A 14082-nucleotide genomic window follows, 5' to 3' on the forward strand; every position below is an offset into this window, starting at 1 on the left:
GAAAGCACAGGTGAAGATGGATGATTCTGCATCCTTTCATGCCGATCACAGTCCGTACAGCTTGTGTCTTTCAAGACCCTCCTAGGACCCCCCTGAATCTATTCCTCAGTGCAGACACCGCTCTCCCAGAGCTCCTTGAATTCCTGGTCTGTCAGGGGACTAATTCGGTGTGTGAGGGTCACACTGCCCCAGAAAGGGCACAGAGGGTCATGCTCATCTGGACTGAGTGGAATTATCTAGACAGATCTGGACTTTGTGATGACTGTGTGTGTGTGTGTGTGTGTATCTTTTAAATATATCTTGATTTCAGAGACAGGAAGGGAGAGAGAGAGAGAGAAACATCAGTGATGAGAGTCATTGATCGGCTGCCTCCTACACACCCCCGACTGGGGATCGAGCCGCAACTCGGGCATGTGCCCTGACTGGGAATCAAACCCTGATCAATCGCCTGGATCCTAGGTTGATGCTCAACCGCTGAGCCATGCCCGACTGGGCCGTGATGACAATATGTTGAGTCTTGCCTTCTGTGTTGCAATACATTTCTGAACACAAAAGCTCTCATTGGGAACATTTGGAAAATTTGAGCTGCATGGACTCTATCATCCCATCCACTTCCCCTACCCTGTATCTGTCATATCATCTATTTTTCTGGAGCACAAACTAATCTTTTTCACATAAACTGTAACATTACATCTTATGTCTAATAAAGGGAGCCCCAAATAAAAACAAGGGCACTTAAAATAATCTATACTAATTATAAACTCTATTTAGAGGTGAAAACACCTAAGAGAAAATAATGAACTCTTTCCTTTCTATGGTGAACATATAAAGTATGATTTATTTTGTATGGCTTTCAAGAAATCTGGGGACAGCCCGGCCAGGCGTGGCTCAGCAGCTGAGCGTCAACCTAGGATCCAGGCAATCGGGGTTCAATTCCCAGTCAGGGCACATGCCCGGGTTGTGGGCTCCATCCCCAGTCAGGGGCGTGCAGGAGGCAGCTGATCGGTGACTCCCTCATCACTGATGTTTCTCTCTCTCCCTCTCCTTTCCTCTCTCTGAAATCAATGAATATTTAAAAAAGAAAAAAGAAAAAGAAAACCGGGGCCAAAGAAGATGACAGTGGGCATCACGCAGTCCCTCCCGACCAGAACACTAGGTTTCATTTCTCACCAGGATTTTGAATTTCTGTTCTCAATTACACGTCCCCCGTGCCTATTTGCTTACCCTCATTTTGTTTTTATTTTTATTTTATTGCATGCCTTTTTGTTGTAGCTCACTTTACATCTTTGCGGAACATAAGACAATGCAAACTAAATGCAGAATAACTACATGAGACACGCTGGCGGTCTTAAACCTCTGGATGACAAGGGGAGGCTGCGGCATCCTCCGGGTACGCGTTGGTAGGAGGAGAGGTCCTGGGGTGGATGTGGTGCTCGTATCATAAAAATAGCAAGGACGCAGAATAAAAATAGTTGTGAGGCTGAGGTACCTGTGGCCATATTTTAAACAGAGCAGCTCTGATGGTAAAACTAAGCAGAAGGTGAAGAAAATCAATAACTTTCCTTGCCATAATTTGTTTTCATTTCTTTTCCTGATAGACCGTAAGAGGGAACCTATTTTTAGTGTGTGTGTGTGTTTCTTTTAAGTTGCACTTACGGATCTTCAACCCCAAGCCCCCAAAGGGGGCAGTATTGTGGAAACACCTTAGGGCTGTTTGTTGCCCTTCTGTGGGCTCCAGTGGCCTCTCCTCTTGGTGAGAAAATCACCAGTCTGGGTTCAGAGACCCACTGAATGTAGCCTTTACTGGGCTTCACTAGGAAGGGCTTAGGCTGAAGTGGAAGGCCCGTTTCACTCGGAGATGGCTGGGCGAGTCAGTATCCAGCGCAAGTCCTGAATTAAAACTGTGTACAGTTGCCCCGCACAGTAATTGATCTGAAATCATTATTTATTCTTAGCCGCCCGCGGGTGCATTCAATTAGCCAGGAGCTCAGATGAAGGTGTGCTAGTAGCACCACTAAGCATTCCTCACGCACGCCCCTGGCTGAGCCTGAGCCTTCCCTGTTCATAGGGTCGCTGACAACTGAAACGCGTCCACAGCAAAGGGGCCCACGGTCTGAATGAGACCTCTGGTGGGGAACAAGCAAAGGGATTTCGCGAATTTTGAATAGAAAAGAGAAGATCAAAGTTCCTGTCAACACTGGGAGATCGACAAAGAGAGAAGGGGGTGTTCCAGGGATGAGCTGCTTGTGATGGCGTAACTAGAAACAAATTACAAAATTACGATGAAGCAGATTTGAACCCGGTGAAAGAGAAGGAACTCTAGGCAATCCAACAGGCTGATATTGAAATCGCCATCCGTGGGGGACAACCCCAAATCAGGGATATCAGAGAACAGCTCCCACCTCCGCAGCAGGCCTGCGGACCTCAGTGAAACCGGGCTGGGGCAGCCCTGCTCCTGATGCCTATAACAGTCTCCCCCTGATTGTCCTGGGGATTGGAATTATGTAATAGGCCAAAAGGTCAAATATCACTTCTATCAAAAGGATGTCTTCGCCTGGCCAGTGTGGCTCAGCAGCTGAGCATCGACCTAGGATCCAGGAGATCGCAATTCGATTCCCGGTCAGGGCACATGCCCAGGTTGCAGGCTCAGTTCCCAGGAGGCAGCCGAGCAATGACTCTCATCATTGATGTTTCTCTCTTTCTCTCTCCCCCTGTCTCTGAAATCAATAAAAACACATATTTTTTTTATTTTTAAAAAGGAGGTCTTTGTTTACTCAGAAACAGAGGGAGCTATGCAGTTCTTTGTTTGGGCGGCACTCCTTCTAGCTGGGTTTTAACTGACTCCATAATGTAAACTGAAACTAGCTTGCAGCCTAATGCAGGCTGCTCTCATTAAAGAATCATCAGACGTCACTGTTTGGCAGCACATTCAGCTTATTCAGTGAACAAACTGATAACAGAAAGGAAGGCGTGACTCCGGAGCTAGGGGAACGTGCCACATGTCCTGTGCTTTTCGGCCACGTCAGAAAATCCTCCACCCATCTCGGGCCTACCTGTATTTTTACAACATATTCTAGACGTTGTGATGTGCCGGGTGCTATTCCACGCATTTAAGTTAGAGAGAGCAGTGTCTGATTCTTTTCCTTAGAGATTTAATACACCGAGGGAGGGTCCTACGTGCAAACACAAAATTTCTGCAGAAAACTGCAAGCGCAACACAGGCGGTGCCCTTTCCTCACTGTATCTCAGCGATCCCTTCGGAACACTGGCAGTGCTGAGCCTTTAAGAATCCTTGCCAGGCCTGAAGGACGACTAGTACATAATCATCCGCTACCTGGAGCGACCACGGACCCTCTCCCAGGAAGGTGGGCCTCCCAGGACCTCAACAGAATCCCACGGCGGCCTCCGGGCACGCGCCAGGACGACCAATCTCCACTGGTGTCACCGCAGAACTGCGTGCTCACAACGGCAAACATCTCACCCCAACAGTTGACTTACGTCTGCTTTTTTAAACAATTGCAACAGATGGTTGACACTGAGACAGAATATATCAGTAGCACTGCAATCTCACACTTCATTCCTACTTGTTGGATCTCGAAGGGGAGAAGCTGTGCCTTCTGCCACTGGGTCTAAGCTGCTAGCTGAATCAGAAGCAGTGCTCTGAACGTTCGAGGAAGGGATGTGCTGTGGGAGGATTCCTCATCCCAGCCCTGTGGGGACATTTTAAAAAGAGCAAGGAGGGGGTGGAGAGAGAAATTTCAGTGCTTTTAAAAACTCATGCTTCGTGCTCACTTCGGCAGCAAGGGGACTAAAACTGAAACGATGCTGAGAAGGTGAGCGCGGCCCCCGCACAAGCATGGCACGCAAGTTCACAAAGCGTTCCACATTGGTGGTTTACCGCACTGTGATGTTCAGGAGCCAAGATCTGGAAACAGCCCAAGTGCCCATCAGTAGATGAGTGGATAAAAACGTCTGCGGTACATTTACGCCATGGAATACTACGCAGCTGGAGAGAAAAAAGGAAATCTTAGCTTTCCTGACCACATGCCTGGACCTGGAGATTATTAAACTAAATAAGCCAGTCGGAGAAAGGCAGATACCATAGGATCTCACTTATATATGGAATCTAATGAGCAAAATAAACTGAGGGACAAAATAGAAACAGGGGCCTGGATACGTGGAACAGACTGAGAGCTCAGAGGGGAGCGTTGGGGGCTGGATGAAAGAAGGTAAAAGGATTAATATATATATATGTGCATGTATATATATATATGTGTGTGTGTGTATGTATATGTATATATATATCTATAGAGCTTGACATGTAGCAGGCATTCAAAAAATATCAGTGTTTTTTCAATATAGATGAATTTTAGGCAAAACTAAACGGACATCTGTTCCTCTCATTTGGCACTGCTTATGTGGCTCCCCTACCCACTCAACGAGTAACCTTTCCCAAACTCGCACTTCAGGAAGGAGCCTCCCTCAGTGCTTCCCTCCCCCGCCCCCCCCCCCCCCCCTTAGATCATCTCCTCTGCAAACTCTGCTTCTTCACGCTCTTAACCAAGGCAACTCCTATGCTGGCCCAAGTTCCTGAAAGCTCGGGCATCATCCCGCCCCCCTTCAACCACCGTTCGTATTCCCCACGCGAACCCATTCCAAATCCCACTCCCTTCTCCGAATCGAAGAGTCCCAAGTCGAATACGCCGCTCCCTCCAAAGTTAAAAGGTAAGGAACAGAGCTGCTGTCACCTTACTTGCCACCTGTACGGCGTAATTACGGGGGTTTTGATACTCGACCGTCTCAAGCTTGTCGGAGAACTGTGCTGTTCCGGAGGACGGGTCTGAGAGTGTGGAAGGCACAGGGCTGTCAAAAACTGGAACTTGGTGCATCAGACGGAAACGATTCTATTTCACTCTAGAATCCTAAAGCCGTCAAATGAGCCCTCGATCAGAGATGAGACTGCATTTATTCTAAAAAAGAGGACCCACCATCAAAGATCACACTAAGCGTTGGTCATCAAGACACTCTAGACTACCCCAGAGGAGACGGCCCATTCCTTTGAGGAATTTAAAGTCTTTAGGGGAAAGGCAATAAAGTACAATCTAGAAACACTTACCAAACCTAAGGAAAAGAAATTAAGTAGTATAATAAAACGACAGAAAGCTAATCGGAACGGTCTTAAGCATTCGACCACCATGGGGAAGAAACGTACACCTACCCAGCTCTACGCTAGGTAATCCCCAGGCTCCGCACACGAGAGCCGTGGTAACACGTGCGACGCCCTTGGCATAGCGGGTGGCACTGGAGCGACGGACGAGTGAACGCTGACTGCCACTGTCTCGTTCAATTTCAGAAGCGTCTGTGTTTTTCAGATTGAAGAAAATTCGGCTCTCAACCCTTGGGCAGCCAGGGGCAAACTCCACAAACGGGGAATGTAGCAGAATCGAGATTCCCAGGGAAACTTCCTGACCTAAAATCTCATGCATTTTCCAGCCGCGCTACAGGACTGGCCAGTGCCGCTGAGAGGGCTTTCCTTTCGGAGAACGAAGGGGCTCATCCACCCGCCTGGAGGCGCAGACGCAACGCGGTCCCATTACAGGCAGCAGCTACTCAGCGTCTGCTTCCAGGTCCCCCTCAAGCCCCGTGCGAGGATTTCACCTCAGCTTCGTTCACGCGTTCGACAGATATTTAATGAGCATCTTAGGATGCGTCAGGAACTATTCTAGGCCCTGGGAGTACTATGGGGAAGAAAACAGACCCTTTCTCTAAGAAAAAATATATGGAGTGAGCCAGAATGTCGATCTTTATGCAAAGATTTTGACTCAGAATAATAGCTCCATTGCTGGTCTATTACACTCACCTTTATTGAGTACATTTATACTCATATTTATTGAGTATATCTTGAGTACAGACTCTGTATCCAACTCAGTATGTATACTGAGGTACAGGGATAAATAAAACAAAATCTTCGCCTTTATGAAAATATGTTCGTAATGAAAAATGACAAAGGCGTAAGGCAAAATATACAACCCGAGATGACATCCTAGGACCAACACCTCCCATGCGTTTGCATATTTTCTAAATGAATTACCCTCCTACACACACATTACGATTTATAAATCATTCTATATACTGGTGTATGGTTTATTTTAAAGTGATTTTAAATATGCATCTATCTGAGTGAACAGAGCTTACATAGGGATACGACCCCTGTGTCTTCTAACGAGATCAAAGGTACCTGCAGCACCCGGAGGCTTCCTCCCGCTCACCCTAGTCCACACCCTCTCTGGAGGCAACCACGACTCTGATGTCTGTCACCATCTATTGATTTTGCCTGTTCTTGCACTTTATAAAATTTGCATTATGCAGCATGCAGTCTTTCTTGACTGGCTTCTTCCACACACCATGAATATTTTATTCTGCATAAAAATTCAAGCTTACAAAACCAGGCTTAATCACCTTTCTTCGACTCCAGCATCCTCACTGTACACCTGTGGAAACTGAGGCCCATATCAATATCTGGCTTTACACAGTCTTAAAAAAAAAACCCACCCCTTCCCCCCACCCTAAGCCATGACAATGTTTTCTTTGGGAAAAGAGGCTAAGAACCTTGGAGGCCATGCGTCCATATAATATAAAGCTTGCTTGTCTTCTCTGAGTCCACTCTGGGTTTTTTTTTCCCACTGTGTTCCAGAGCCTCTCAACCTTTTTTAAAGTCTGTCTGAAATAAAGTAGCACGCAAAAGTTTTCTGTACTGGGGGAAAATTGTTCTTTGAATATCGTGTTATATTTTCCATTATAGGAACATGAGAGAGAAACATCTGGCCAACAAATTGCCAGAGCGTAGAAATGGGGAAATACTGGGAAATGCGTGCGATTCCATGGGCAAGTTACAAAGAATTCCTAAAGCATGGGTGCCAATGCATCACATCAGAAAGGAAAAAGAAAGAGCACTTTGTCCCAAGATTCAAAAAAAAAAAAAATACAAGTACAAATGTCATCAAAGGTCTATAGATGTTTTAAATTTTACTCCAAATAGAAGAAAGAAAAAGGCACCCCCGATTTTGTTGGACACCTTCTTTAGGCAAAATAAAGTTATATTTATCTACAACCACATCTTTAATCACCCTGATCTGGGTGGTTTAGATTTATATACATAAAATAACCAAGACCCAAGGCCGAGGAAAGAGAAACAGCCTCCCAAGGTCACCCTGTCAGTTATCAGCAGGGCCAGAACCAGACTTGAATTTTCTGACACTATCATTCTTGCACCCCTTTCCTCACAGAGCCACCCTGGGTGACATATTGAACGGCCGTAAATATTGAATGGCAGAGAATCGATAGTTAAAGGAACACAAAAGTAAAATAGAGTGCTGTTGAAAAGCACACAGCTGCTATGACCACACAGAGGACATCTCCTGCAACATGGTATCGGCTTCCTGCTCGCTGGAGACAGGTAACAGTTACGCCGCCTCTGGGGCAATGGTTTCTCGCGGGCAGAGGACAAGTGGTTCGTCCCCTAGCACGCTCTTCTCTGCATCTTCTTTACTCGGGACTCTAATTGTTTTCCACTTAGCTTTGAGCACCTGGAAGGTAAATGTGGAGGAATTTAGGTAATGCTAAAGGAATATCAGTTCCTGCTTTTATAGGTTTCATTTTTGGTCCTTGGGCAAGCTTCCTATGATCATAAAGTGGGTGTGAATCAATGTTGAATGAATCCAACGGGTGCGTTCCCAGCTTGTAGATGGAAAATCACTTCTACGTATGGACATGGAGCCTCCTAAAGTTGTTTTTGTCTCCTAAACCCTTAAGCAATAAAATCCCTTGTTATTATCTGTGTGTGTGTGCGTGCATGCGTGCATGTGTGTGTGTGTGTGAACTGATGATATTCAATTTGAAATACAATTTTGGGGACCTACTGAGGGCCAGGTATTATTCCAGGTTCTAGGAATAAAACAGGTGAAGACCATTCCTCTACTCAAACAGAAAACTCAGGCAAGTTTAAGAAAGAGATGCGCAAGGAGCTGGAGAACACGAAGAAGGGCCCCGAGCCATGTTTAGAGGTGAGACCTGAAGGGTGAATGTAAACTGTGCAGACAGAGAAGCTGGATACAGAGGAGAGCAGTGGAATATCTGAGGGGCTTTTTCAGATCAATGGATCTGCAAGTGTGAAGGCCACATGGCACATGAAAAGGTCTGGGAGAAAATACTTCTATGCCTGTGGAGAGTCTCTGGAATGATAGCAAGAAGGACATGAAATCTGAGAGTAAAAAGAAGATCATCTCCCGGAGATAGGAGAGAAAAGTGATAGATTCTGTGAGGAAGCCATTCCAAATCATCCTTGGCTTTGTAAAGTTAGCTTAACAGCTTATACTTTACCGAGAGTTTTGAAGGCTACTGAATGGTTGTAAGTGGTGGGGTGTTCCGACTGCTTTTAAGAATGATTACTCTGCTGTGTCAAAAAAAAGGCTGGATGGGCAACACTGAAAGGAGATGTGTTTCTTCATCGAAGATGTTAACACAGTTGGAAACTGGCACAGCTTGTTGGAAATGGGTCTTGTACCATCTGGTGTAGTGAGGTAGGAAGAATTTGAGGTGACACCAAACACAGAGCCTGGCATGAAGTACACACGCAAGTCACCTTACTTTCTCCCCACTCGTTTTAAGAATGGTATATAAATGAAATCAGACAGCACGTAACCTTTTAAAACTGCCATTTTTCATTTGGGACACAATGCCCTTAAAATCCATCCAACTCGTTACACTGATCTATAGTTTGTTCCTTTTCATTGCTGAGTAGTATTCCCTTATATGGATGTACCATAGTGTGTTTAGCTAGACTTCTAAGAACTTTTATTCAATTTTCCCATTTTTCCCCAGTGTTACCATGCTTATATTTCTCACAGAAACTATAGTTAAATGCCCCCACCCCCTGATCCTTCATGTGAGTACTTCTAATTCAGTTCTCTATGAGCCATGTTCCTTAATCCAAAGCGTTTAACTGTGCCAAAGCGGAAAGCCTCCATATCTGACGTGGCCCTCCAGCATTGCCCAACTTGGAGCCAGCAGCAGCTCCGTCCCAGTGGTGAGGACACAATGTTTCTAGAATCCTGGCAAGAGCTAGGACTGTACAGGTTCACAGTAAGTAATTTTGGTAAATGTTACTAATTCACTCTGCTCCATTTGCTCACATTAATCTTTTACTTCAGGGTGGGTGGTTTTGTTTTTTTTTTTGGCAACACACTAAGATGCTATAAATTATTTTCTTTCTTTTTTCTAAACCATGGATAATACAGTGAGTCTGAGAGTTTGCTCTTTGGGGGAGGATCTTTTTAAAGGAAAATCATATCGCTATTGCAAGAGCTGAACTTAACAAATCGATACGCACTCACAGCTCACTGATGACTCAGGGTGGGGTGGGGGGGAGGTTGTGGCCGACGAGGGAGAGGTATCGACGGCATTTTCTTACGCTAAGTGGCGGGGTTGGTGCTTTTTCAGTACAGTAACGATTCGGACGAACAGCAGGAATCCCCACGATGCTAAATTAAGGAGCACTTTGTTTCTTTTTCTTTCCTGTCATCCTGAGATTAGGGCAACGAATAAAAATTTAAAAAAAAAAAAGAGTAATGAAAGTCTGACTCGGTGAAAGCAAAATGCTTTCACTGTTAGGAGCACAAAGAAAGAGACATCCCAGGACTTTTGTGTATGTTCTGGAGGGAACGCCTGCTTCCAGAAACGGCAAGCTCAACCTCCTCCAAGTTTCATTTCCCCGAATTATCTGGGCTCAATCTTGCTCTTTTGTGAGGCAATGCAGCTCCCAGCTCCCGAAGAACTGAAAGGCCTCTGCATGGACCCTGCGGTGGAGTGCAGGGGGGGCGCTTGTATTTCATGTTTCTCATAATCAGTTTCTTTCAGGGGCTTCTTCGGGGATTGGCGGATCCCTCCACAATGCCTCTGCTGCGGATCAAGGAAAAGAAAGGTGATCTCAGAGTCTCCTTGTAGCTCTCCTTCAAGAAAATGATTATCTTGTACCAACACCCAACCGAAGTCTAGGGCATGGCTGGAAAGTCAGCGTTCTTCTAGCCTGTTTTCAATTTCCCCGATCCCCAGCCACAACTGGAAATTGTTAAGCAGTCTTTTTCAGGGTTTCTTTCTTTTTTTACTATTTCAGTTTCCCTTAAAGGAATCATTTTTCACTGCAGGACAAAAAAAAAAGTGAGAGGGAAAGGTAACCCAGTGCCAGGGAATATATAGTAATATCTGGTCTCTGCTGAGTCCTCTGACTCATAGCGTTAGTTGGGGCATTTCTAGGTTGGATTTCTGGCTGGAGAAGGGTTTTTCAAAAGAGGAAAAGCTGAAAATAGCCCTCGTGCTGATGATCAGAATTTAACTAGGAATAGAAGTGGGCACTGCCTCCAAGAATGTAAGGGGGCATTTTCAGAAGGGTCTTGCCCAAAAACCTCTCCCTTGGGATCGCCAATGTTTAAGTTTGAGGTCAAGATTAAAATAGATGTTTTATATTCTCTTAATGGCTGTGAAATACTTTCCATCCCATGATAGGATAGAAACAAAATCCAGAAATTTCCCAACTCTTAGGTGTACGCTGTGAGGAGAAATTTGACTTAGTAGGACAACCGGGGTTTGAAGACAGACAGGCCTGACTGTATGTGTCTTCTCACTTTGTTATGAATCAGCTGTTGATTTCTGGACATGCCCCATTACCATTCCAATAAGGAATACTAATGCTACCTTTCTTTCAAGGCTACTTATGATAATATAATGTGTGTGGAATATCCAGTCCAGTACTTGGCACACGGTGTCAAATGCAAATTTTAAAATGTAAAATGTAATTTCTCAGAAAAAAACTTAGATTTATATAGGCCTTGAAAACAGTCTATTCAGCCCTGCCAGTGAGGCCCAGTTGGTTGAGCGTAGTCCCACGCACCAAAGGGTCTGCGGTTCCATTCCTGGTCAGGGCACATCCCCCGGGGTTTTGGGCTTAGTCCCCAGTAGGGGGTGTGCAGGAGGCAACTGGTCGATGTTTCTCTCTCTCCCTCTCCCTTCCTCTCTCTCTAAAAGTCAATAAAAACACACACAAAAATAAAAACACAGTCTATTCAAGCTCCCTCCATTTACAAATAGAAAATTAAAACCTAGAGACATGAATTACTAACACAGAAAATAAATATGAGATCCTCTTATGTGGTTGCTGTATGTCGAATAGTTTTGACCTAGATTGATAACCTCGGTGTGCATACTTTTATAGTCCATAGCGATTCAGTATATATAATACACCATTTCAGAGTAAATTTGGCATATATCTAGTAATACAAAACTTTAAACACAAGTGAAGGGTGATGGCTACTCAAGTGAAAATGAAACAGATCCTGCTATCGCCAAACCAAAGCCTGAATTCAACACGAGGATAGCACATAAATTCACTCATTTTTATTATACTCAGCCTACATCTGATTTTGTTACCCGATGAATGTTACGCCGGAACTGTTATGCAACATCCCGATTCAGCTGTTGTTCCAGCAGATGACATTAAAACTTCTTTCACCACCCTTCAGATAAAATAACAAACGGGTTTTACTTCCTTTGGATTCCTGGCAGTGATTGAAAACTTATTTAACATATGTCTAGAAAGACAAGCTTCAGAAGAGAACAGGAAAATGATTATTCAACTTATTAAGCGTATTCCTAAACTTAACCTCAGAATGACTGGACCGACAGCTCCCGCCCGGGGAGGGAGACATACAGACTATTGCCTATGACCTCTACAGGGAGAGATTGGGGGGCAAAGATGGGTATAAAAATGCACAGGGGTTGAAGCTATAAATGTTCATTCATGTCTAGTATTAAAGATATGACTTAAGCTTTGAAAACAGTTCGATGGCGTGATCAGCAAACAACCTCCTGTATCTGCCCTGAACGGTATTGCTGAAACAAAACAGCATTTTCGCCTTGCAGAAAGCTTTTATAACGTAAGTAGACTGATGGCCAGGAGATTGTCTTTTTCCCCCTTTTTAATCAGTTTTTAAGTTACAGCACAATATTGTTAACCGCACTCACATGTTGCGCAGCGTATCTCCTGAATGTTTCCATCCTGCATGGCTGAAAACCGATGCCCGCTGAAGAACGACCCCTTACTTCTCCCTCCTCCAAGCCCCTGGCAGCCACCCTTCTACTTTCTGCTTCTAAGAATGAGACTAGTTTAGACGCCTTGTGTAAGTGATATCCTGCAGAACCCCAAAGAACTGAAATCAGAATCTCAGATATTTGCAGGCCGTGTTCATGGCAGCATGGAAATATTGTAGCCAAGACACGGCGGGAAAACTAAATGCCCATCAACAGATTAATGAATAAAAACACATGGTATATACTACAAAGAATAATTATTCAACCTTGAAAATAAAAAATAAAAAAGGAAATTCTGTCGTCCGTTCCAGCATGGATGAAATGGATGAACCTTGAAGAAATCATGCCCAGTGATTGAAGCCAGTCACAGAAGGAAAGATACTGCAAGAGATTTTTCACATGGTATACTCTAAGCCATAATTGACTTTTCCTTATTAAAGTAAGATTTTTTTTTTTTAAAAAGATGGGCCAGTGCTACACTCACTTGGACAGCCAAACCCACAGACTGCACGTCATTAATTAAAATAGAACTTCATTCAGAGTAATTGTCTAAGCGTTTCTCATGAAGGATTTGAAAATAACTCCACGGAAAGTAAAAATATCACCAGGAAGGCCCATGTTCTATGTTCTATTCGTCTTCTATAGTCTAAGCAAGAACTTTTGCTCTTGGGGCTTCAATTTTCTTACTAATGAAAAAGGGTGAAGTTTGTGAATCTATAAACGGATCTTGACAGTTCTGAAAGTTTCTGAAGTCAAGCTGGCATGAAGTTAACAGATTTTCTAAAGGATCTGGAGTCAGAAAATCTGATTCTGAATTTTGACTATGTGACTAAATAGCTCTGCAGTCTGGCTTCATAGCCTTGATTTCTGTAGCTATAAAATAATAGTGATGCCATCTGCCTTCCAGGTTTTTTTTAATGTAAATAACATGATGCGCCGTATATGAATGCACTTTTCACTTCCTAAACATCTGAGTATTTTGCAATGATTCTGTTATCAGGGTTAGTCAACATGATGTCTTCATCCTAAGGGCCTAGAATACATCTTTTAGCATGATCTCTACCAAGGTCATGGGGATACTGGTTCCTTTTCACCACTGGCTTAGAGTAAATCTACAGATGTTGGGAAGATCTTGGAATCTTAGAATTGAATGGCAGGACCTGGAATTTGATATTTAAAAATGCTGGCTCACTCAAAAAGGGCTAAAAAAAGGCCATTCATGATTCAAGACATTTGATGAGAATAAGAAATGTCATAAATTTCTGTGATAGAAGGTATTTCTAAAGGCCTATTTGTTTTGAAAATGTCTTCCTATTCAGACACTCAGTGACAATATTGATTTCAAGAACTGATCAAGGAAGGCAGGTGACTGCTTCTCAAACACCAGTGATGTGCTATTTTTTGCCATGTTGGTTTACATATATGAATTTCTACAATCTTCCTGATAACCCTATCAGGTATGTAGTTCTGTTTCCATTTTACAGATGAAGAGACTGAGATGCAAAGAAGACCTAATATGTCCAGAGGTACAAAAAAAAGAGAAGGTCTGAGCCCAAAGGATAGCTTTGTCTGTCCGTCCGTCCGTCCATCCATCCATCCATCCATCATCAATATATCTCTCTATGTGTGTATGTATCTGTCTGTTATTGTATCTTTATAATAAGTCAAGAAAATAAAATCCAAATCTTGTGTTCATACTGGTAAATTTTGGTCAAATAGAATGGGCCCACCACAAGTGAAAGTCAACTTCAGAATCACACCTACCGTTCAAAATAAAGAAAAAGGGAAGGATGAGGGAAATAAGAAATGACTTGTGGTTCTAAGAATGGCTAGTATTTCTATTAATAATATTAAAAATAATAATAATAATTAGCCTGTTATAAGACTGCAACTCCAGTGACGGAATGGAGAAAATGGAGGAAAGTCAAGTCGAGTGTGCCT

The 14082-nt window shown here is 43.7% G+C and overlaps 1 non-coding gene across 1 annotated transcript; it reads left to right on the top strand.

Annotated features, from left to right (window-relative positions):
- Nucleotides 1-3784: 3784 nt before the first annotated feature.
- Nucleotides 3785-3891, top strand: LOC148091045 (U6 spliceosomal RNA). Its single transcript, XR_015716067.1, has one exon. It is a non-coding gene; the product is annotated as a U6 spliceosomal RNA (small nuclear RNA).
- Nucleotides 3892-14082: the final 10191 nt, after the last annotated feature.

The sequence above is a fragment of the Miniopterus natalensis genome, chromosome 18, assembly GCF_054644295.1.
Source record: "Miniopterus natalensis isolate mMinNat1 chromosome 18, mMinNat1.hap1, whole genome shotgun sequence".
Lineage (NCBI taxonomy): Eukaryota > Metazoa > Chordata > Mammalia > Chiroptera > Miniopteridae > Miniopterus > Miniopterus natalensis.